At 40.1% G+C, this 22534-nt stretch overlaps 1 protein-coding gene across 1 annotated transcript in view; it reads left to right on the top strand.

Annotated features, from left to right (window-relative positions):
- The first annotated feature begins 7434 nt into the window (after positions 1 to 7434).
- Positions 7435 to 22534, top strand: part of sema3b (sema domain, immunoglobulin domain (Ig), short basic domain, secreted, (semaphorin) 3B) — a 72357-nt gene continuing 57257 nt past the window's right edge. Inside the window, exon 1 of the mRNA XM_068732785.1 lies at positions 7435 to 7830. The gene's annotated coding sequence lies outside the window, so the exon portion shown is untranslated. The remainder of the gene's footprint in view (positions 7831 to 22534) is intronic.

The raw sequence follows: 22534 nt of genomic DNA, 5'->3' as shown, positions 1-22534 counted from the left end.
CATACTTTCCTGTTGCCACCTGTCATTCACACAGAGGGCTGTATACACACATATACACCCACACACACACTCAGGTGGTTTTCCAATCAACGCAGCTGTGTGCTCTCCAAAGCAGTAAAATGTTTTTTAGGTCCAGTGTTGGCAGGCTTTGATGAATCTAACACACCACTGAGTTCTGGTTCATTCTATCTGCCTACAAAGGCTCTGACAGATGGCTGCTTGACTGTTATTAGGCACTGCAACTGCACCTGCTTGATGTGTGTGAGCACACAAACACACATGTACACATTCAAATACATTTTTACAGACCATGGGAGAGAAGAGTACAAAGCAAAATGGATTTGGTTCACACTGGCCTTGAAAATGTCCTTTCCTTGTCAGTGAAGAAGTCAATTAAGGCCATTAAATTATTTTGAAAATGAACGGATTTAAAAGAGTGTGTCACTCAAATCTCAATTTTCACCAATATGCTGAACCTAAAATAATCCAGCTTGACTTTGAGTCTTAAAGTTACTGAAATAATATTTCATGGTCAATCAGACTTTTTCTTGTCCACGTCTGCTGTAGTGATGAGCTTTTTTCAGTGTTCATCTTTGTATGCAACTTTAAGGGAGGCATAGAGAAAATATATATTTTTTCAACTGTTTGGCCTCCTCATTTCCTAGAGTTCTAGATATAAATTGTCCGTTGAATTATCTTTCTAAGGCAGTATTCACATACAAAACAGCTTCTCCAAATCTCCTTTATGCTTTTCTATAAAAAAAAACTGGATGCATTTCAAAAAAATAATTGTGTTATTAAATGCAGAAGAGAATTCTGTTAACGAATACTTGCTGATTCATTTTTAGCCTCTTTTGATATTAACATACATGAGAGCCTCCGCAGTATCTGTGTTTTGGTCAAGCAGGAAGCTATAGGAGTGTTTTGGAGGGCAGAATCTATCAGCTCCTCTCTTCTCATCCTCATGACATCAATCATTAATGAGGTATCTGCCAGCACCTCTTCCTGGTCAGTCCCGGGCCTGCAGTGCACAGCAGTGTGTGTGTGTGTGTGTGTGTGTGTGTGTGTGTGTGTGTATGTGTGTGTGTGTGTGTGTGTGTGTGCAAATCCACCTTTGTGTGCTTGAAAATGTGTTGTATTTCTTTATGCTTGTATACCTGTTAATGTGTGCTTGTATGTGTCAGTATGAGTCTGGTGCGGTGCTGCATTATCAAGCATACAGGTTTTTATACTTGTGTGTGTGCATGCGTGTGTGTGTATGAGGGAGTGATGCATACACTGGGGTCTTTGAAGTGTAAAGTAACAGGCCTTTTTAAGTTTTGGATGTGAAATATTTATATGGGCAGGAGTGCTGCTTTGGTAGGACGAGTTGAGAGAAAGAGAGAAGAGGACAAAGGAATGAACTTGTGTTTAAACAACAAATAAGAAAAGATCTACACTGCCTTTAATAACCCTGAAAAGATTTGATTGTGTCCTTTTTGTATATTGATTTGTCTTTTATCATAATTCTTGTTTTTAATTTGTGTGAAATCTTCAATGGAAGTTTCTGCAGGCTTGTAGAAGATAAACAAATGCATTTATCCATTCAGCTTACTAGTCATAATTGAGGCTATGAACATTCATAAAGACATTAAACGGCTTCACATCAGTTTGCCTAGAAAGGACCATGGTATATAAATGTGACTGAAATGTATTAAAAGAAGAACATTAGCAAGTTCCATCTTTAATATGTTGCACAAGTGCTGATATACTTCTATGTGCAAATTAAGAGTAAAAATATCAGACTGGCTTTAAAGGGAATGTTTAAAATAATGTCATTGTTGAGAATTTATTATTTAACCTAAATCAGATTATGTAGGCAAATTTCCAAAGCTGATCGGTATAATTCATGGAGCCTTGAGGCATTTCAAGCAGACATTGAAGTCAGTTGATAATCACATTTTCCATGTAGCTCCAAATCAAATGACCAAACCGTATAGCCATAGAATGTTGATACCGGATGATTCTGCTTAACCTCGGATTGTGTCATTTTTTTTTAATTCTCGTTTTTTACAATATCTCTGCATGGCCACTAGCACAAACTTTGAATAAGATTGTGGGTATGACGATTTTAAGTTGCTAATTTAAATTTCTTCAGCAGATTTTTGCTCATTCCACAATTGCAACATGTAAACTGCTTGCTGTTAATGTTGCTCTTTTCTCTGCATTATAATGTCCTGTCAATCAAAATCAATGAATACAGGCCTGAAAAGAGTTCATGGATGGCGATCCGGTGAACTTGGCAATCCCTATGTGTGTGTGTGTGTGTGTTGAGGGAGTGTTAAAGGCTAAACTGGGCGATTAGAGGACAGGACAAAGGACAGAAGAGGCAGAGACCTTTAGAAAGAGCCAAGTGTAATTTTAGGTGCATGTATATGAGTCTCAGTGCGTGTGTGTGTGAGGCCAGACGTCAGTATTGACAATAGCCTGTTGAGACCTGGGAGGAGACTGGCTTCGTTAAAAGAGACCTTGAACAAACAGAGAATAGAGACAGAAGGATAGAGGAAGGGAGGGAGGGAGGGATGGAGGGATGGGCTCAGGGGCAACGCTTGGTGGGGAGAAAGAGAAAGAGAGGTAGAACAAATGGAGGGAATGTGGGGGAAAAGGTTGGAATGAGGGAAATGTGGATGAATGGAGAATTGTAGAAAAAGAATTACAAGATTTGTTGCATGGAGGGATGTATGTGTAAAAATAGAGGGAAATAGGGATAGGTGGAAGAGAGGATAAACAAAGCCTAATTGGAAGCATGATGGAAGAGAAAGAGGGATTAGGGAAGTAGTGAATGATTAAAGATCAACAAAGAAGCGAGGGAAGAAGGGTGGGGCGAAAAAAGAAATGGGTAAAGGAAATTGGAAGGATGGAGAGATGGAAGGATTTAAAGGGGAGGAGGCAATTTTAGATAAAGGTAGAAGGAATAGAAAGGGAAACCACAGGCTTCTCTGAGTAAAGGTTAGCTTTGACGGAAGAAAGAGGCCACAGGGTTAAGTGTGTGTAGGTATGTGTGTGTGTGTGTGTGTGTGTGTGTGTGTGTGTATGTGTGTGTGTGTGTGTGTGTGTGTGTGTGTGTGTGTGTGTGAGTGTGAGAGAGAGAGAGCGAAAGAGAGAGAAAGTTACACAAAAAGAAAAATGCACATGCCTCCATGTTTATGTGTGAATGAAGAAGGGAGGGAAAGGGGGTGTTGCTGGGGTGTGTGTGTGTGTGTGTGTGTGTGTGTGTGTGTGTGTGTGTGTGTGTGTGTGTGCTGCAGTAGTAGGCATATCAAATCAATAACTGATAAATAAATTATTAGCCAAAAAATGTCACCAGCAAAAACAAATGATTAAAGTTCTCACAAGCTAAGAGGAAAGAGATGGACGGGTGCAGGATGCGTGTGTGTGTGTGTGTGTGTGTGTGTGTGTGTGTGTGTGTGTGTTTCTGTTGCTGCAATGGAAAACATGTGCCGGATCAGTTGTGGAGGTGTTGATGTTGTCAGCACGGCGTGACAGTTTTACACGCTTATGTCCGGTTTGTGATATCAGAGAGTGTTTTACAGGCTTATCAGCCTTTGTATCTGGTGTCAGGTAGCCCTTTATGTGAAAAAAAAAACAAAAAACTCATTCACACACACATGAAGCAGTGCATTTCTTGGAAGTGCACATTTGCTAAAGGACAGAAGTAGGGAAGGAATTCAATAAACAACAAACTCACCAAAAAGAGGGAAACCAGGAGAAGTGGGAAGATCCCTTATGGATGCTTCTCATAATATTTTATAAGTACTATATACGTTTTCTGTACTTATTTCTTAAACATAGTAATAGTATACTATCCGCTGTATTATCAGACAGTTCTATAATAATAATGTAACTCAGAAAAGCCATCTTAAGTAAGTCATTGCAAGTTGTTTATTAATAGTGTATTAAAATGAGTGGAGGCTAAGTGTTCCATTGAAAGTAGGAAAAGAAAATAGTAAGTGGCCAGCAGAAATGATGCATGCTTTTATGTAAGGTTAAGCAATCCAAATGGTAATTTCTAAATCCAATTTTGTATCATTCATTTTTTATATACAATTTTCAAAATAAAAATGAAAATACAGCCCTTTGAATAAAACATGCATAAAATGGTGAAGTCTCTTCATAAAATAATGATGGGTAGGGTTGATAGAAAAACAGAGCAGTTTAATTTATAGAAAACTAAATGGAGAAAAGAACTGGACTCTAGTTTGCCGTCTGTTTGGTCTGAGCACTACACAATGACAATAATAATGCTACAACCTTCAGTCCAGATAATAGAAAGGCTAGTTGAACTGTCCTGGTTGGATAATAATGCCACTTAAGTCAGCACAGCTGAATGAAAATCAGAGGGCACATCTGTTGATACCAATATATCATTAGTTTTTCATTTCTTTCTGATTCCTGCAATTTTATTTTCTTATTATCTTAAGTTATTCTACTCTATTTCACTCTATTTTCCTCTATTGTATTTTAATCACTGGTAACAAGGGGCACACAAACAGCAGCAGATCACCAGTTGTCTACACGCACACACACACACACACACACACACACACACACACACACACACACACACACACACACACACACACACACACACAGACACTTCGCCCAATCTCCAAGGACCTACTTTGTGCTTATGTGTGGGTGATAATGAAAGCTGCTGACTGGCAATTGTGATTGGTTACCTCTGCAGCCTCTAGAGATGGCCGTCTAAATGGTGCCAGCTAGACGCCAGACAGACGGCACACATTGTGTTTACGTGTGTGGGTGTGTGTGTGTGTTTGTGTGAGTGAGAGAGTGTGTTAGCATGCATTTGTGCTTACATGAACGTACCATCAGCAGGTGTTTATGTTTGTTTGTGTGTACCTGAATGAGTGTGGATCTCCATGTGTGAGTGTGACATGACCCTGTGTGTGTGTGTGTGCACGTGCGTGTGTGCATGTGTGCATCACTGATACTGTGCCGCCCCGCTGTCTGGGGCCTGATTATAAATACAATAAATTAGTCCATGTTTTGTGTGAGTGTGTCCCGTAAGGTGTAGGTTTTCACCCTGCTTGTATGCACTCTCTATTCCTATCTGTCCCTTTTGGTTTCCGTCTTTCCCTCTCCCTCCCTCTGTCTTCCTCTCTCATAGATTTGCGCTTATATAAATAACCTGACATTGCTCCAGATTGAGCATGTCTTATAAGTAAATCATTTACAGGCCTGCATGTTAAAATGACATCACTTTAAAGCAACCGTGGTGAACTCTGACATGCAAATTCCCACTGTCGATGAATAGCACACCAATTTTAACAGTGATGAACTTTGATGGGATGGAGAGTGACTTTTATTTAACAGAGCAATGATTTGCATGCACTTATGATCAACAGCAGTTGATGGTACAGATACATGAATAAACAATGTGAGTTTATTGTCGTATTAGCGATCAAACTGAGCTAATAGGTTTGCTAGCTGATCCTTAGCAAGATTATTAGGTCTGACAACTTTACTTTCCCTTTTCAAAATGTTTTTGTTAAACGCAAAGGTGTGCCCAATGGTGAACAAAATGTCAAAGTAAACAGAGCATTGGAAGAAGCTCCGAGAGCTATTGTGACTGAGTAGCGACTGCCTGGCCAGACGGCTAAGTAACATTTGTCCCTGAGGCTACGACAGTTCAGCAACTAGCCCTAGGAAGAGTCCTAGCCCTAGGAAGAGTTACTACGTCACCAAGATAAAGGCCTCACCCTTTTTTGCATGGACAAGCAAATGTAACTTTGTGCTGTGACCTTTAAACCTGTCTCTCAATTTAAACCTGTCCTCAATTCAAAAAGGACTACTAGGGGTTCTGGCAAAAAAAAAGTCCACTTTGGATTTAGGAGATGCTATTTCATCCTAGTATACTAGATTTACATCAATTTCCTCCATCACATGCTAATACAGGAAGTAGTATACTATGTATATATGTAGAGGCAGAAAGTGGAGACCACAGTTTGTGTCCCATCACAAACTCGCAATTAGTGTTGAGCTTCTTAATAATCATAACCACAATCTTTGCCTGACCCTAACCAAGCTTTTTTAGTTTTCCAACCTTAATGTTGAGATGAAATTAAAAATGCATGTTAAACCCTTCTAGATCACATCCACACATCCCTAACCCTAACCCATATACCAAAAAAAATCTTAATTTCATATACAAATCCAATCATATTTTCTTCCCTCGTTCCTGCAAACAAACTATGACATGGACTTAGGTAAACTAGCACCAACCAATTTCAATATCATGACATCCAAGGGACGTGTGTGTAGAGCCACAGTCCACTGTAGCTTCATATTGCGCTACAGTCTAAGTTTTTGTGGTCCAATCAAATACAAAGAATCTGTTTAAAACTCTTGTAACTGTACACTGTTCCAATATTTTGTTTCACTGGAGAACACAGACAATGCAGAAGAAGACAGCATCAGAAGTCAATAGCAGAACAAAAACTCGAACAAAATGTCGAAGAATGTCTTTTTCTTTTCTAGTGTTGTTTAATGGCAGCTTTGAAAAGATTCTTGCAAAAATCTGCCCCCAATGCTAAATGTGGATACTTTCGAATTAGGAGACATTCATGGCTAAAGGGTAGAAATGGGCTGCATCATTAAACCGACCAGGTTTTCCCATTATGTGCATGATTCATGCTCACTTTTCATGCTCAAAGTCAATTTATATTCATTTTCATTAAGACAAGAGAAAAACATGTTACATTTTCCCCAAATCCCAAATCTTTTTTTGTTAAGTTGCAAAGCAGAACTGAAAAGGTCAAGAACATCCGGGTTGAGAGCTTTATTATCATATTTTTTTCAACTCAGGGGAGCAGAATAGAAGTTTCCGTGAACACCTTCTGTGATGAACAATGAACTCATGGATGAGTTGCCATTTTAAAGAATGTGTGAACTTTGTGAAGGAACTTCAACTGAAATTAATTCCAAGTGTTAAGTGCACCCTTATCCCAGTCACACTCTGATCCGTATCATGACCACATCCGCCAAACAATTTGCTGGATCACTTAGAAACGTACAGACACACGGAGCCCACACAGTACTGAACCGTTGGTGATGAAGCATGTTGAATCATAATAGAAGGAGAAAGACACTGCGGCTGGGTGACACAGCCAGGGAGTGACTTTACCTCTGGACTGTGGCAGAGGGAGGCGCGTTGAAAGAAAGAGGAGGGTGTGAGCGTGTGTGTGTGTGTGTGTGTGTGTGACAGAGAGAGCTTTGCTTTCACGCCTTGCTGAGCAGTGAAAGAGTATCTGTCACAGAGAACAAGCCAAAGGAGAACAAGTAAAAGTTAGACAAAAAAGACTAAGACGCGAGGAGAGGGACAGAGGGGGGAGAAAGAAGAGATAGAGAAAGAGTTGGCTGAAAGCAGCTTCTGTCTTATGTCCCACCCCCTGACTGTCTTCCCCTCCTCTCTGCCCGGCCGGGAGCGAGAGGAAAAAGAAAAGGAGTGCAGAGAGAGAGAGAGACACAGAGAGGGAGCTCAGCCACACTCGCTCTTAGCGCAGGACTTAGGAATTTCAGGACCTTTGGAGTTGTGCGCAAACACACACTGACACAAACACGTGCTGCTTTTCTTGTGGTGATACAAACCTAAAAAGGACTCAAGGGGGGGAGAATAAGACAGAAAGAGAGAGACTGAGAACATGAGAGAATAGCCCATTCCAGCCCTTTCCTGTGGACTATTTGACCATGATGGCACCTGCCAAGGGGGAGAGTGACTAGGAGGGGCTGAGGACTGAACCGGGACGCAGGCAGAGGAAGCTGCTGATGAAGGTGAGGTTTTAATTCTCTGACAATAGCTCCCGTGTCTGTCTTTGTCTTTTCTGACAGCATCTATGTCTATATGAGTACAGGTATTTACTAGACGGTTTAATTTAGTAAGTAATGAGCGAGGTAGTAGTTTGTGTGTTTGACTGATTTAGTGTAAATGTGAAAGTGAAATGTCTATGCTATGCTGTTCTGTTACATTCATTTATTAAATGGCTGTTAATAGCAGAGCCAAAAAAGTGGCGAAGTTATACTGAAACTGGGGGAATACCTTGTGTGTTTGTGTTGGAGTTACTCAGCTCTGGATGTGTGTCAACTTTGCTGGTTTGGTTTCATATGTGTGTTGATCATTAGGGTGATTTCCTTGAGCAATATGATAGCATGGCTGGACAGAGAGTCAACTGAGCTTGAATCAGGAAAGGGGAAAATGTGAGAGGAGTTTCCGTGTATGTGGGGGAATGTGTATCTTGGATGTTTTATTTCCTGATGGTCCACCAGTGGAAGTGAGGGATTTAAGGGGAATTATTATCACTTTTGCAGAGAATCTGTCTTTTTCAGTTGGCATTGGTTAGACGCACTGAAGTTATGTTTTCAGTCTGGGAACATAATAATAAGGTCTGCCTCCATGGTAAAGCTTTGAAATGGTAACAGTGTTTGCTTTTAAAAGCTTTTGTGCAAGGCTCAGAAGCACAATTACGCATTATATGAATTTTTAACAGCCTATAAATCAGTGTTGAATAAAGAAACCAGTGGACATATAGAAGATTAGAAGTCTTTGGTCCTTTCACCTGCGGTTATTGTGTGCCTCATCCCTCTACTCCTCCCTCTACCCTCCATGCTGCCACACTGCCACTTTTGTTCTCTAATCTCATTTACTTCTGCCTTTTTCTGCAGGTTTCCGTTGAAATCCCACAACTAATGACAGAGGCTTATCCCGTGCCACTCTGCCGCGCTCTCATCCTTTCTACCACCCCTCTCTTTTCTCCTCTTCATCCTCTGTTTGACAATCCATCTGCTTTTTATAAAGCTTTAAATATCTGTTCTCTTTTATGCTATTTGTAGTATCAGCATCTTCTTTTTTTAGCCTTCACCAGCATGTTTTTGTTAGTGGGCGTATATGTGTTTTAAAACTCACAGGTGTGCATTTTGTCTGTCATCTCTCCTATTCAGTCTTGTAATCCCAGGTCTCACTGGTCTGTACAGCCCCTTCACTCGAAACCCACTTCAACCCGCACAGTAACCCTTCCATTACCATACCGTTGAACCACACATTAACCCCTTTACCTTGTGCAGTGAGGTGTGTTCTGGCTGCAGTGGATGGTCCAACAAGGTGTTGGATGATAGTTATCCTGTGTTGTGTTAATTGTGCTCTTGCACAAAGGTCTTTCATCTTGGTTGCTGTAATTGAAACCTCCACTTCACAGTGATTTTAAGCATACAGGAGGCCGTTTTCTTGAACGTATGGCTTATTAGAGTTTTTACACATCAAAGTTCAACAAAGTTGTTTAAAGACTTGTATGGCTCCAGAGGAAGCTGTGTAAAGTTTGATCCTCAAGTGATGTCACTTGAGTCAGCGTCGGATGGGTCTTAAAACTACAAGTTTTAAAATCACAACATCATTGTGTGGAGTTTGAAAGAAGTGACTTGACCAGACCTCTGTAGCTGCACCGTATCTCTGCTTAAGGCTACATTTGCAGGTACTAGCAAACCACACCCCAATTTGCTACCAAACTGTGTTGTATTGTGGGTAATGAATGCGGATGAAGGAATAAAAAAGACAACATATTCTGCTGTGTTGTCCATTGTGTCAGTCCGACAATGTCATCTGTCATGCAACACTAAATCAGTAGTACTTTTTTGAGAATGCTCATGACATTATTTTTTGATGGCTACTCTTGATGTAGGATAAAAAAAGAAAAATAAGTTCTCAAATCCAACAAAATCTTCAAGAAGTACAGGAAGGATATATAAGAAACCTCTTAAAACACAGTAAGATCCTCACACGATCAGGCCTGATTGAGATCCATGATGGATTGTACATGTAGTTAAGAATTAGGCTAAATATGTTCTGTAGGGAAGTAGCAAACCTGAATGACAACAAATTATAAATGTAAAAAAGAAATGGCAATGGTTTCATGATTTTTGAAGAGGTCAGCAGCTTACAAAACAAAGGTAGCTTTGATTAATAGTTGCCAGATTGGACAAGAAAAGTTAGCACATTACTGTTTATGACTTGGTAAACTCTTCCATTATTAGCAGGAGCCTGATCGATATGGGCCAGTACTAAACTTATTTTTCCTACGAATGTCCAGCAACACAAACGATCTGTGCACCTGCTCACGCCCAACAGGTGTTTAGGCAACAATGCTACTTGGTTAGCTTTGGGAAAAGATTGTGGTTTGGGTTAAATTAAGTATGTTTGAAATGCTTGGTTAAGAACCTAACCAACTATGTTTGGGTTAAAATAAGTACGGAAGGATGTTACTTAAGTATGAAGTTAAGTGACCAATTAGTCAACGTTGACTCCTGTGTTTTTTTACCCACCCGTACATGCGAACCTCCTCCATTAGTGGACTTTAACTCTCTTTATATTACGTCATCTGTCCTAGTTCAGGATTATGTGGATTATTAATTATGTGGGTTGTATACGAATGCACAACATTTTGCATGTATAGCTACAAACACAGTATGAGAACAGCCTGCAGTACTTTTATCTGGCATGTTCTTTCTGTAGACTGTTCACTCTTTGCATTGTCTGCTCTGACATGGTGGCTAATGCTGCAAATTCCCAGGTCTTCTTCTGTGTATTCCAAAAACACATCACTTCCTGTGTGTCAGAAGATTTTTTTTCCAGGACAGACAGGCAGAGTGTTTAGAACAGCACATAAATAATAGCTTCTACCGCCTGGTCACAGGTCGCATTCACTCTTCAAGTGTGGTCAGTCATTTGACAAGAGAGAGCAGCAAAGTGGACATTTATTTAACCCAACAGCTCCTGTGGGGTCAAGGTGGGTCTGCTGATTGCCTGGTGATGAATTGATCACCAAGGTAACTTTATGGTTGAAATGGCTATACACTGATCCACTGCCACACCTTAAAACCCATTAACCCCCATTTCAACCCTTCCTCACTGGAAAAACCCATTAACCTTCCTCTTAACCCATTCTGCAGCCTGAAATATCTACCTAGTCAGCAGAAAGTATAGGTACAAATGTTGAGATTTAGGAGAGTGTGGTGCCTAATATGTGCATGTATACATGAGAGAGAGAGAGAGAGACAGAGAGAGAGAGAGAGAGAGAGAGAGAGAGAGAGAGAGAGAGAGAGAGAGAGAGAGAGAGAGACTGGGTAGCGATGCCGGTCTTTCTTTGTTTGAAATATTTAATGAGTGTCTCTGCTCTCTTGAAATATTGACTTTTTCCCATATAGCCAGAGGGGACAGACGGTAGCGGAGGTTGTTCCCTCATTTAAATAAAAAGCAAAAGGCTGTTCAGCATCAAACTTTAAGCAGTTTATTTTATTTATTTATTTATTGTTTTCTTTTACAATCCTTCTGATTAAGAAAAAACATGATACTTGCCCTTGATTTGAAAGTTGTGGCTAATGAAGGGTAAAAATTGAGTTGTGTGTGTATGTGTGTGGGAGGGAGAGAGTTTGTGTGGAACTATAGATTTTCTGTGTGTGTGTGTGTGTGTGTGTGTGTGTGTGTGTGTGTGTTACAGTATATGAGACTATGTATAATGGCTATGTTTGCACAAATATGTGCATGCAACTCTGGATTTGTGTATACTGTATTATTTATGTACTATATTTGTTCAAAATGTGTAGTTTTAACACGTATATGAGCACAGATGATAAGGATAGATGTAGTATGATTTTTTTTTAAATCCCAAAACAAGATTTTTTCTGATATGATGTTCACACACATCTAAAAGGAATTTCCTGCAATATTTAGACACTTATCTGCTGAATCTAAATTTTTTATTTGAACCTCTGGTTGTAAGGTCAGCTATAGAAGGTAAAGCAAAAAAAATACAGTATATCAATAAAAATATTACTGAATAAATAAGTGATTAAGCTCCAGTAAATAATTGAACAATGCTGCAAATTATAGTTTTATAAATTGACAGTTTTTAAAGTAATAAACTGTAAGTGCCTTAGTGCATGTGTGCATGTTTGTGTTACATTAGAAAGTGTTATTAAACCTTTAATGAATGATGCTGCAGTTTGTAATTCTTACATTCACAAATGTTACAATAACTCTGCATGATCACGTTTAAGCAATCATTTCCACTATTCAGGAGTTATAGGATAAGATAACAGCTAATAGATCCCCTGTTTCAAAGGTGTCATTTGATAAGTGCAGATAACCTCAACACATAGATGGATGGATAACAAAAGGGTTGAACCTGAGGTCAGAGAAGATTGTCTCTCAAATTCATCACCGTGTTAAAAAGGCAGGTAATGCTGATACTCTAGCGTAGATAACATGGTGGAAAAAACCTTAACTAATGTTAAGCATCAACCATTTAAGGTGAAGCGGTTGTTAAAATAATAGAGAAAGAGGAAGCTGCACAAATATCAGATTTCGTTGAGAGAACAAAGAAGCTGAAATTGGACGTTTTTGTCCAAAAGTGATAGCCACAGTTTCTTAGCATACAAGTAGACTAGAGAATGTTTTGGTAAAGATATGTTTTACACACTTGGTAAAAAGACAATGCGTCTTAATGTGCTAGACATAGAAAACACAATCTCTATTGTCATAAGGAAACCAATAGGAGAGTAGAAAATATTTATATTGTACCCAGATGTTACGTACACATATAGAAGCAGCAGTATGTCTCATCAGTATAAAACCAAAAATAATTGATTTAAAAATGTTTTTGTTTAAAAGAAAATGTGGTACTTGACCCATCTCCAGAACTCAGTTGAAGGTCTTAATCAATAACTTGTTGGCACAGTGTGAAATGCATACAATTGTGATTCAAATTAGGATATATACCTAATTATACCTGATCCAAGAATAAGTAAACAAGATGAAATATCTGATAAACTAAAGAAAAACAAACACATTCCTCACAGTATCAGATCACCTGAGGCTCCGTATAAGTGAAAAGCTAAGTGATGGTGTCGGACTAGCCGGGAGGAAGAAGTGAATTCATTGATGGATCAGTAGCAAGATGTCATCAGATTAAACCAAAGACCCAAAACACGACAATGAGATTGATTAGGGTTAACTATCAGTACAGATGTCGTATATACTGGATGGTTAATGGTAATGTGACTCCGTGTCATCAGATAAGATCAGCAGATCACTTAAACATGCTGATGGCCCAAAGCTGAAGAGAGGGCAGTCGATCTCAGTTCACTATCAGTGGGCTGTTTACAATGAATGGATGGACGTGTGATGTTAAAATAATGGGTTGACTCGTTCGGGATTCAAGGATAATTTACTGTCATTATGCAACACAGGGATGCACAACAACATTCAGTTATAGCCCATTTGTAAAGCATCACATGACAAACAAAACAAAACAAAAAAAGCATTTTTTAAATTTGCATCATAAGGAATGTAAGCAGCAACAAAAACAATTCTCTGGGCAGATAATATGGCCGACATCTTCACATTAAAAATTAGACATCAGGAAAACGTTATCCATCAGCTTTGACTGTGTTTGAGCTCCAAGCATCATTGATGTAAACACAGAGTCCAACTCCTCTCGTCCCACCGGAGTCCTGCACTCTGTCCTGCTGTCCGCCCGCCAAGTGCAGCTTGATCCGGGATGAACGATGGAGCAAGGTCTCTGTGAAGATGTGGGCTCAACAGTCATCGACCTCCCGCTGCTTTCATCCATCTTATTTTTTTGCCACCGGACATCAGACAGCCAGCAGTAGGCTGGGTAGTGGACTAGTCTTAGGTCCTAGCTGGGTTAGCTTAGCTTCCATCTCAGCTCTCCTCCCTCCCCTCCCTGGGACAGTTTGGTGGCGTTTGTTCCTGCAGGTCTGGCTGGTTGGTCGGCCGTGGGCGGTGTTCGTCTCAAAGACCGCTGCACTTACTCCCCTCAGATGTTGATGAATGTATTCCGTCATATGTCATTAGAGATAAGAAAAACAACAACAAATGAAGACAAAAATCCATTCATGATGAAATTCATGGGCGCTACCGGCCGTACAGAGTGTACATGCACAGCTGTTGCCATAGCAAAAAAGGTTGTTGGTCCATCGGATGGTTTGAAGGCTGTTCAAGGGGAGGAAACATGTAGACAGTGTTGTTTCTCTCTAGTTTTTGTCTTTATACTCAAAAACTCCAGTTGATCTCAAACTGAAATTTGACAAAATGAGCACAAGTTGCTAGCACAAATTGACCCATACTTTCCAAGTGTTTTAAAAGGGAAAGCTAGAGTAACTTTGATAAAACCACAAAGATAAACAAACCTTTTGTTTTTCATTCAAACTGGCAGCTAAGAATAGAATAGAATCAGGGTCACAAGGTTTGGAGGTATCCTCACATTTTAACTCCTGGACTTCTTATTCTTCCCACTGTGCAATGTCACCATTGAAATATCTAATATAATTGTAGTACAAAGCAGAAACAGTCTTGCAGAAGAAAGAGAAAGAACATGATTTCGTAGATGGGGCTCGGGCTGATTTCCTTTGGCAGACCACACTCTCTGCTTGACTTGAACAAGTCTCATGCTTCTCTTATTTCCTTGTATTTACACCGACTGCCATCACCACACAGCCCTCTTCTGCAGATATATAAAATAGTATTTTACTGTTAACAGGGTTGGGGTTTAATAGTATTTTATCATATCTGAATCTTTTCACATTCCTTACTGAATCTATTTTGGTTTGTTTTAAATAATTTAATAAATAAAAAGTTATGAATAAATTAATGAATAAGAAGTGCAACTCAAATTTAGATCATAGTTGGTTCTTAGGAGAACATATGTTGTACATTGCTCATTGATAGTAAAAAGCAAGAGAAAATTAACGTGAGATCCATTAATAAATCTGGAGATTTTACCATTTCCAGACCAGATCCAGAGAGGAACTGGACCTTAAAATACCTTTTTCACAGCAGCCCTTTTGACATTCCATGCAGGGTAAACAGAGGTGTAATTAATATGATTAATTATGGCCCTGTTCCATTTAGGAGGGCCAGGGTCATAATAGTGCATGCTGGCTCACTGGAATGGCTGTGACACAACAGGACCATAATTCATTTGATCAATTACACCTGTGTTGACCCTGCTATGACATGTCAAAATGGTTGCTGTGAAAAGGGCCTCCTGGTTGGCAAACATCCACTCCATTTACAGTTTTGCAATGCTATACTTTTCAGTGTGAGGTTATAATAGTCCTGGGGATTTTTAGTATCCTGTGTTCCGTTCAGAGATATCTAACTCAACTAACACTAAAAACATATTAATAGTCAGATGTTGAACATCAGTCATTGACACTTTTGGTCTAAAATGTTGGTATTATGTGGTATCAGTCAAACACCACACCATCGGATCTGCAGAAAGAGCACGTTAAATCCACATGGGATTTTTTCCGCTCACAAGGTTGCTAGAAGAAGCTCTGCTTCTCTCTAAAAATGTATCCAATACTGTCTTTGTGCTCCCCTTCTTACCTTTCCTTACCCTCCACTCCCCCTTCTTACACACACACACACACACACACACACACACACACACACACACACACACACACACACACACACACACACACCCTTCCTAATATCTTCTTCCCTCCTTGAATACTCAAGTCTGCCCAGCGCTGTAGCAGAACAACCCCTCCTTTACCAGATTGTCCTGTAATTGCACTCTCAATTTGTGTAGATATGTGCGCATGTGTGTGCGTCAATTTGGACTCCGGGCCTGTCCTGTTCCATCACCTTGAGCGGTCATGCAGTGTTGAAGGTGATGTGGAATTAGAAGGGCTTTACACAGGAAGATAGGAAAATAACGAGATTCTCTCCATCCCGTTCACACACACACACACACACACACACACACACACACACACACACACACACACACACACACACACACACACACACATACAAGCACCCTTATAGTTTAAGCAACTGTCTCTGTCTCTCAAGACACACACACACACACACACACACACACACACACACACACACACACACACACACACACACACTAGAGTGCTAGAGGGGCTTATGTAGGGGATTTTGCTGTTCTGCAGTGTGCCTGTCAGATAAGGGAGGAGGCGCAGGCCTGCCTGGTGACACGCTACTAAGCGCGTGCTGTACAGCCTCCTCTCCTTCCCGTTTCCTTTTTAACCTGTCATTCAAGTCACCTGCCACCCTCTACTGCCACTGGCGATGATACCACACACACACAGGGACTGACTAGTATTTCATTTGTTAACTAGTAAACATACACACATACACAGCCATTCCTTTGTTCCGTTTTTTCTCCTTTTGACTCTCTTGCTCCTTTTTTATTTTCTTCACCTCGTCCCTCCACCTTCCTCAACAACCCCCAATTATGAATTGACCCCCCCTTTCCTCCCCTCCTCCCTCCTTTCCTTAGACTACCTTCTCTTTTCCCTTCCTCTCCTTCACGAAGGCTACCCACTTTTCTTTTCCCCCTGCTTTTTCTCCGTCTTTGACCCCCCCTTCCTCCGAACTTCTTCTCTTCTCACCACCTGTAATCCTGCTTACTGCTGTTCGGCAGCTGCTCCGGATCACAGAGAGTTATTGAAAGTCAAGAGAGGGAGAACATTTTGAGTGAGCATTTATTGCAACAATAAATGCTCAAAAAAAAATGCTTTCGAGGTAACTGCTGTTACCTCAAAATTATTTTCATCATCAATATTTTTAGCTCGATGCCAATGTTTGGCCGAGACTAGCATGCATTGCTGGTAGTGATTTGGGGCATGAATGATTGATCTGGTTCGAGATGAGCTGCTCGGTGAGAGAATGGCATTTTGCCAGCACTTCCAACCTCTAACCACCCTCTCTCCATCCACTCTTGTTAAATTCTGCAGTACAGCTGCTGTTTGCTGCGCCTACACACCAGCAGCCCTTCGGTTCCATTGTTTTTCATCCTTCCTTTCTTGTGAAACCTTGCATCTGACTTGTGATGGACTGAGAGACCTGGTCCAAAGTTCAAGTTCCCTCTGTCCATGTCTATGCAAGGATATAGTGCCCAGCCTGTGATGACATTGAATTAACAAATTGTTGCTCCTACATCTTTATTCTGCAGGTATTAACCACATATAAAAATGCTTCAACGTTCACCTTTTCTACTATTATGGTCTTACAGTGTATGTAATATCTTGCACAACACCCAGCAAGCCCCTGTTAGCCAGTTTCCCTCCACATCCACCCACCCTCCCATGAAAGCCCTCTTGCCTACGCCCTAGGCCTATCCTGTCTCAGCCAGTCACCCACCACCTCCACCACCACCCTCTTTACCGACACCATCCCCCAGCCCTAGCCTCTTGGCAGCTCTTCCAGGCAGGCTAATTGACTCAGTCCCAGGAGGGGGGGATCATGCCACATTTCTAATTTGGCTTCCCCTCCTCCAGATAAAAGCTACATCTCTCTATCCTTCAACCCCCCTTGCTTCAACCCGCTAGTCTCTATTCAACCTTTTCTATTTTTTGTCTTTTTGCATTTTCTAATTTTTTTACAGTTTAGAATAAGTAACTTACATTTTCAAGTGTGTAAAAAGCATGATTTTTTAATGTATCTTTTGTACACCTTTTTTTTTTACAAATGATTGCAACCCCCAAATACAGACATAATAGACAACTGAATACATGAAAGGAGGGATATACAGACACTCACAGAGCACAGCACCTCGCCTTGGCTCACCATGGGGCTCACCTTCAGAGAGCTCCATCTCCACCAGCCGCACCTGGGGACTACAATGGGCGTGTCTCAATGTGCATGTGTATGTGTGTGTGTGTGTGCAAGCGCACGTGTGTGTCTATATACCGAGCCTCATCCCACTAACAAGCAAGACAGACGATGAACAAAGACATTTTGTTATTGATTGTATCACTCTTCAGAATCAGAAGAAATAATATCAAATGTCTTCAAATGTGCCCAGATTGGGAATTTGAGATTTTGCAGTTGTGTACAACAAACAGCATGAAACATGTTTTTGTGAACCTCTAACGGTGTGTATAGTGTTGATACTGCACTGCTATTTATACTATACATCTTTTCAGGTTCTGTGTGTTTGAATGCATATGTTTTAATTGATTAGAGAGAGAAAGAGTGTGTATGTGTGTGTGTGTGTGTGTGTGTGTGTGTGTGTTTGTCTGTGTTCTCTGTACCACAGACTGCAGTAAGACTTAAAAAAAGCATAATATCTCCACAAAAGAAAGGTGGAGTAAACCTCAAGACCATTGACCCAAGTTTCACGATACACTGGCTGTAATTAAACAACAAATGCACACACACACACACACACACACACACACACACACACACACACACACACACACACACACACACACACACACACACACAGGCACACCGTGGTTATACACGCAGCAACACAGCACGAGTCAAGCATCTTGACAGATTCTGTGCAGGAAGCATGTTTAGTATGTAGCAGTAGCTGCGGCCATTAGTAAAATGTCATTTTCAGATGGACAGATAAGGTATTTTAGCTGGAGGTTTGGGGTCGACTGGTCTTGTGGAAAAGACATTTGACACGTAGAGAGTTGCTACCTTCAGTACAGTGTGTGGAAAGATTTCAGGTCTGTTCTTCGTATTTGTAGAAGAGTGGAAAACACATCCCTATTTTCAAATAACAAGTGAGACCTTTTTCCATACACTCAAACAGATGTACCGATGAGGAACATTTTTTGCATTCAATTTTTCACAGATGTACCACAACAGAAAAATAATGGGCCCCAGGTGCCCTTACCTTTTGATCCACCATTATGGTTCAAAATTGTCTTTTGTTTCAAATTGGACAGAAACAGCTGTCCTCGCTGAAAGTCCTGTGTTTGTTTTACATCAATCCACCCTGACCTCCTCCCAACACAGACTTCCGTGGACTTTGATTAGTAAAATGTATTTGTGCTACGACAAACGTCAAAGGACACGTTTACAAGAGCAAAAGCTTATCCAGGTATTTAAATGATGCGGCATGTTACTGTCCCCTCTGAGACATCTGTCACAAGCCTTTTCTCTCCCTCTCATACCTTATGTTGCTAAGGCTGGAAATGCATATCTCAAATGAGTGGCGATGAACAAAAAAAAAACACTTTGAAGATAGAAATTCAAACCGGCATTCAATGACAGCAATGGAAAGTTACCGTCCTCAAATATAGAGCAGACAGTCTTTGATGTGACCACTGGAACTATGAGGAGAATTGGCTGGTGTCTTATGTTTGGGTGAGGGGGCTTCAAACAGATCAGTCTTTCATGCTTCAGACCCCATATGCTTATATACTGCTCACTGCATCTCTCATTAGCCATGGTTTTGTGTGTGTGTGTGTGTGTGTGTGTGTGTGTGTGTGTGTGTCTTTTGATAACCACCAAGAATGTGAATTCTTGTGTTGATTAAAAAAGGGAGAATCTGTTCTTGCACTGCATATATACATTCGATTGTGCACACATATATTATGCATGCATTTTAATGTGGGACAAAAAACACTTGATTGATTACTTAAATGTTACCTGTGACTGCTGACTGTTATAGAGCATGAGATGAAAAAGAGAGAACAGAAATTAGGAGGTGGTAGAGAATGAGGGAGGTGGAATTATCTTTGGATTTATGTGAAATGTACAGCAGGAGGTCGTTTCTATGAGGTAATTATGACGATAGACTGGCAAGTGTAATTAGAGCTACTGATCTAAGAAAAAACAAGTCACTTTACTCCATGTTTAGACAACTTGCAACTTTTTTTCCTTTAATGAAAGATGAATGGAAAGATTCACAGTAACGCTTGGGGCAACAGAAGAAAGATGGAAAGAGGAGGTAATGGTATAAATGGCAGGTATAAAAGGGTCAGAAAATCTGCATTTGTACCTTTTTAATAATAATAATAATAATACATTTTATTTGTCGAGCCCTTTTCATAGTACTCAAAGACACTTTACATTAAAATCATCATATATAAAAGCTATACACTAAAAAAAAACATAAAACACACAATAATGGTCACACATTAAAAGCAGCATTTTTGCTGATACTGTCAGAGTCAGAGGTCAGTATGGATATCTACCTCAGGACAACATAAACACATCCATGTCACTTATTTGTACCTTTCCTTCATTTTCTGCTTTAACTTTTTCCCCTATTTTTTTGCACACACGTGTAGTTAATGAAGTCTAGTTTGAGGTCATGGATCTGTCCTTTGTGCAAGCGCTGTGCAAGGAAAAAAGACGTCTTAATACCTGAAAAGCTTTGAGTGCATCTATAGCTCTGTCTATCTTTTGACAGTAATGATGATAGATGAAAGGCTGAGACATAATGAGTGACCAGCATTCTGCACAGAGTTTAGTCTGTGTCCTGGAAATGTAAGTGGAGGAAAGAAAAGAGCAGGCTGTGACAGGAGCAACAGTTGTTTTTAACCTACATACCTGGACACACCTTCACTCAACACACAAAAACGATGTATAGCCCCTTTATAACTGCTTAAACTTTCATCTAAATGAATGGACGACGGGGAGGCTAGTACCGTCTGGCATGTAGACATTAATGATAATAGAGAGCTCGTAGCATTATCCCTGACATAAACTCTTGTGTGTCAGTATAACAAACATTTAAAGTGCATGAACACCTCTCAATGAACATGTAAAATCATGTGTATGCTTTTGTTTAAGTATTTTATATTTTTTTATCATTGTTCATTTCATTTATAGATTTTGTTCCAAATTAATTCAGATAGATAATGTAACATTTTAGTAATGTTTAATAGTATAAAATTAGTAACAAACAACAGCTAAATCTGCTTGTTCATCAGTCAGATGATTGTTGAATCATGACATTGTAATTTGTCATGGCTAAAAATGGCCACAAAACATCAGTGAGAGTTAGAAATAAATACATTACCAAATAAAAACATTAACTTGTTACCATGTAGGGACCAAGTTGTGTGTTCCTAGATTAACACACTTCTTTCCCCACAAACACACCCACGCATGCACGAACGCACGCGCGCACACACACACACACACACACACACACACACACACACACACACACACACACACACACACACACACACTTACACTTTTCTCAAACCCTGTCATCAGTCCTTCAGTCATTCAGGGCTGCTGTGCTTCAGAGGAGGTTTAACAGCAGGACATAGCTACACACTGACATGCTGATGCTCGCTTCCTGAACAGAGGGGGGAAAAAAAAGTCAAGGAAAATTATTAGCCAAAAAAGCGAGACCTCTGAAAACCAATGAACCATAGGGTGTAAAAGTAAAACCACTTCCATCCCATGCTGTGTGTTATGATCTCTCAGTGTGCATTATGTGAGGTCCTGTCATCCATCCTCCATGAGCTCTGAGACGCTGTAAAGACTGTAAAGTTGTCAGTTTCTCTCTGCAAATCTGTCACCAAGATACATTGGGCTTGAAATTGCACGGCAGTTCTTTAAATAAATGTTTTTCTTTTAAGCCAAACTCTTTGGTACAAAACTTTTTTTAAGCCAAAATGTATAAATAAATGGGCATAATGACTGAGCAACCCTTTGACTTCTACTGACCAACTACAATCAGCAAAATGATCAGTGTCTGTCTGGGATTTGGTGGTTGTAGTCAAAATGTAAACAAAGGCATTACTGAAATGACTGGTTTGAAAAATATGTGGATGTGTGCAATAATCCAAAAAGTTGTGGTACTGATGTGTCTTTTCTTTAGGAATACAACAAAATGAAAGAACTATGATTGGGAATTTGAAACCGCTTTCTTAACACAAAATACCCCAAAATGAATTTTTGGAGAGCTGCGTGATTATCTTCTATCTCAATCAGTGTGGTAACAAAAATATTAATTATTATACAACTTGACTCCAATACACCGACCTCCAAAGAGGGGATCAAAGGGGCTCAAGTTGTAGTAAAGTGGGTTTTATAATGTATAAATCTAAAAAAACAGAAAAGAAAAAGAAAACAATATGAGTGAAAACCAGTTAAGATTGAAATTCTGATTTGATTTAAACTGTAAACCTTGAATTAAGACTTAATCCCTGTTTGCCCCTGGCAAAAATGAAAAAGCAGCAATGTACCATTGGGCCTGTCAGTCAAAAATTTAACTCCATCCATAGAATGTGAGATCAATTATGGAGTATGAAAAGGAAAGGAAGTAGGGAGAGAACCTGCTGAATCCAACCCTGTTCTGTTTCTGGCTTCTCGTCCTCCTCTCCGCTGACATGAAATAGTCATTAGGTGTAGTGGTAATTCTGCCCAACTGTCTTTCCACATTAGCTAATGTGAATCAGAAATGTCTTGTGTGTGTGTGTGTGTGTGTGTGTGTGTGTGTGTGTGTGTGTGTGTGTGTGTGTGTGTGTGTGTGTGTGTGTGTGGTGTATTCATGAACACAGTTTCTGGAACCCTGTGTATGCGGGCCTGCGTGCGTCAGCATTCAGAAGTGTGTGGTTCTGTCTGGACTACAGCTTGTGTGTGTGTGTGTGTGTGTGTGTGTGTGTGTGTGTGTGTGTGTGTGTGTGTACATCTACGTCAGATGGTTCGCCTGACAAG

Source organism: Cebidichthys violaceus, unplaced genomic scaffold (genome assembly GCF_023349555.1).
Source record: "Cebidichthys violaceus isolate CVI_PGR_0920_01 unplaced genomic scaffold, fCebVio1.0.p SCAF_6, whole genome shotgun sequence".
Taxonomy (NCBI): domain Eukaryota; kingdom Metazoa; phylum Chordata; class Actinopteri; order Perciformes; family Stichaeidae; genus Cebidichthys; species Cebidichthys violaceus.
This window is presented reverse-complemented; position numbering and strand designations above follow the sequence as displayed.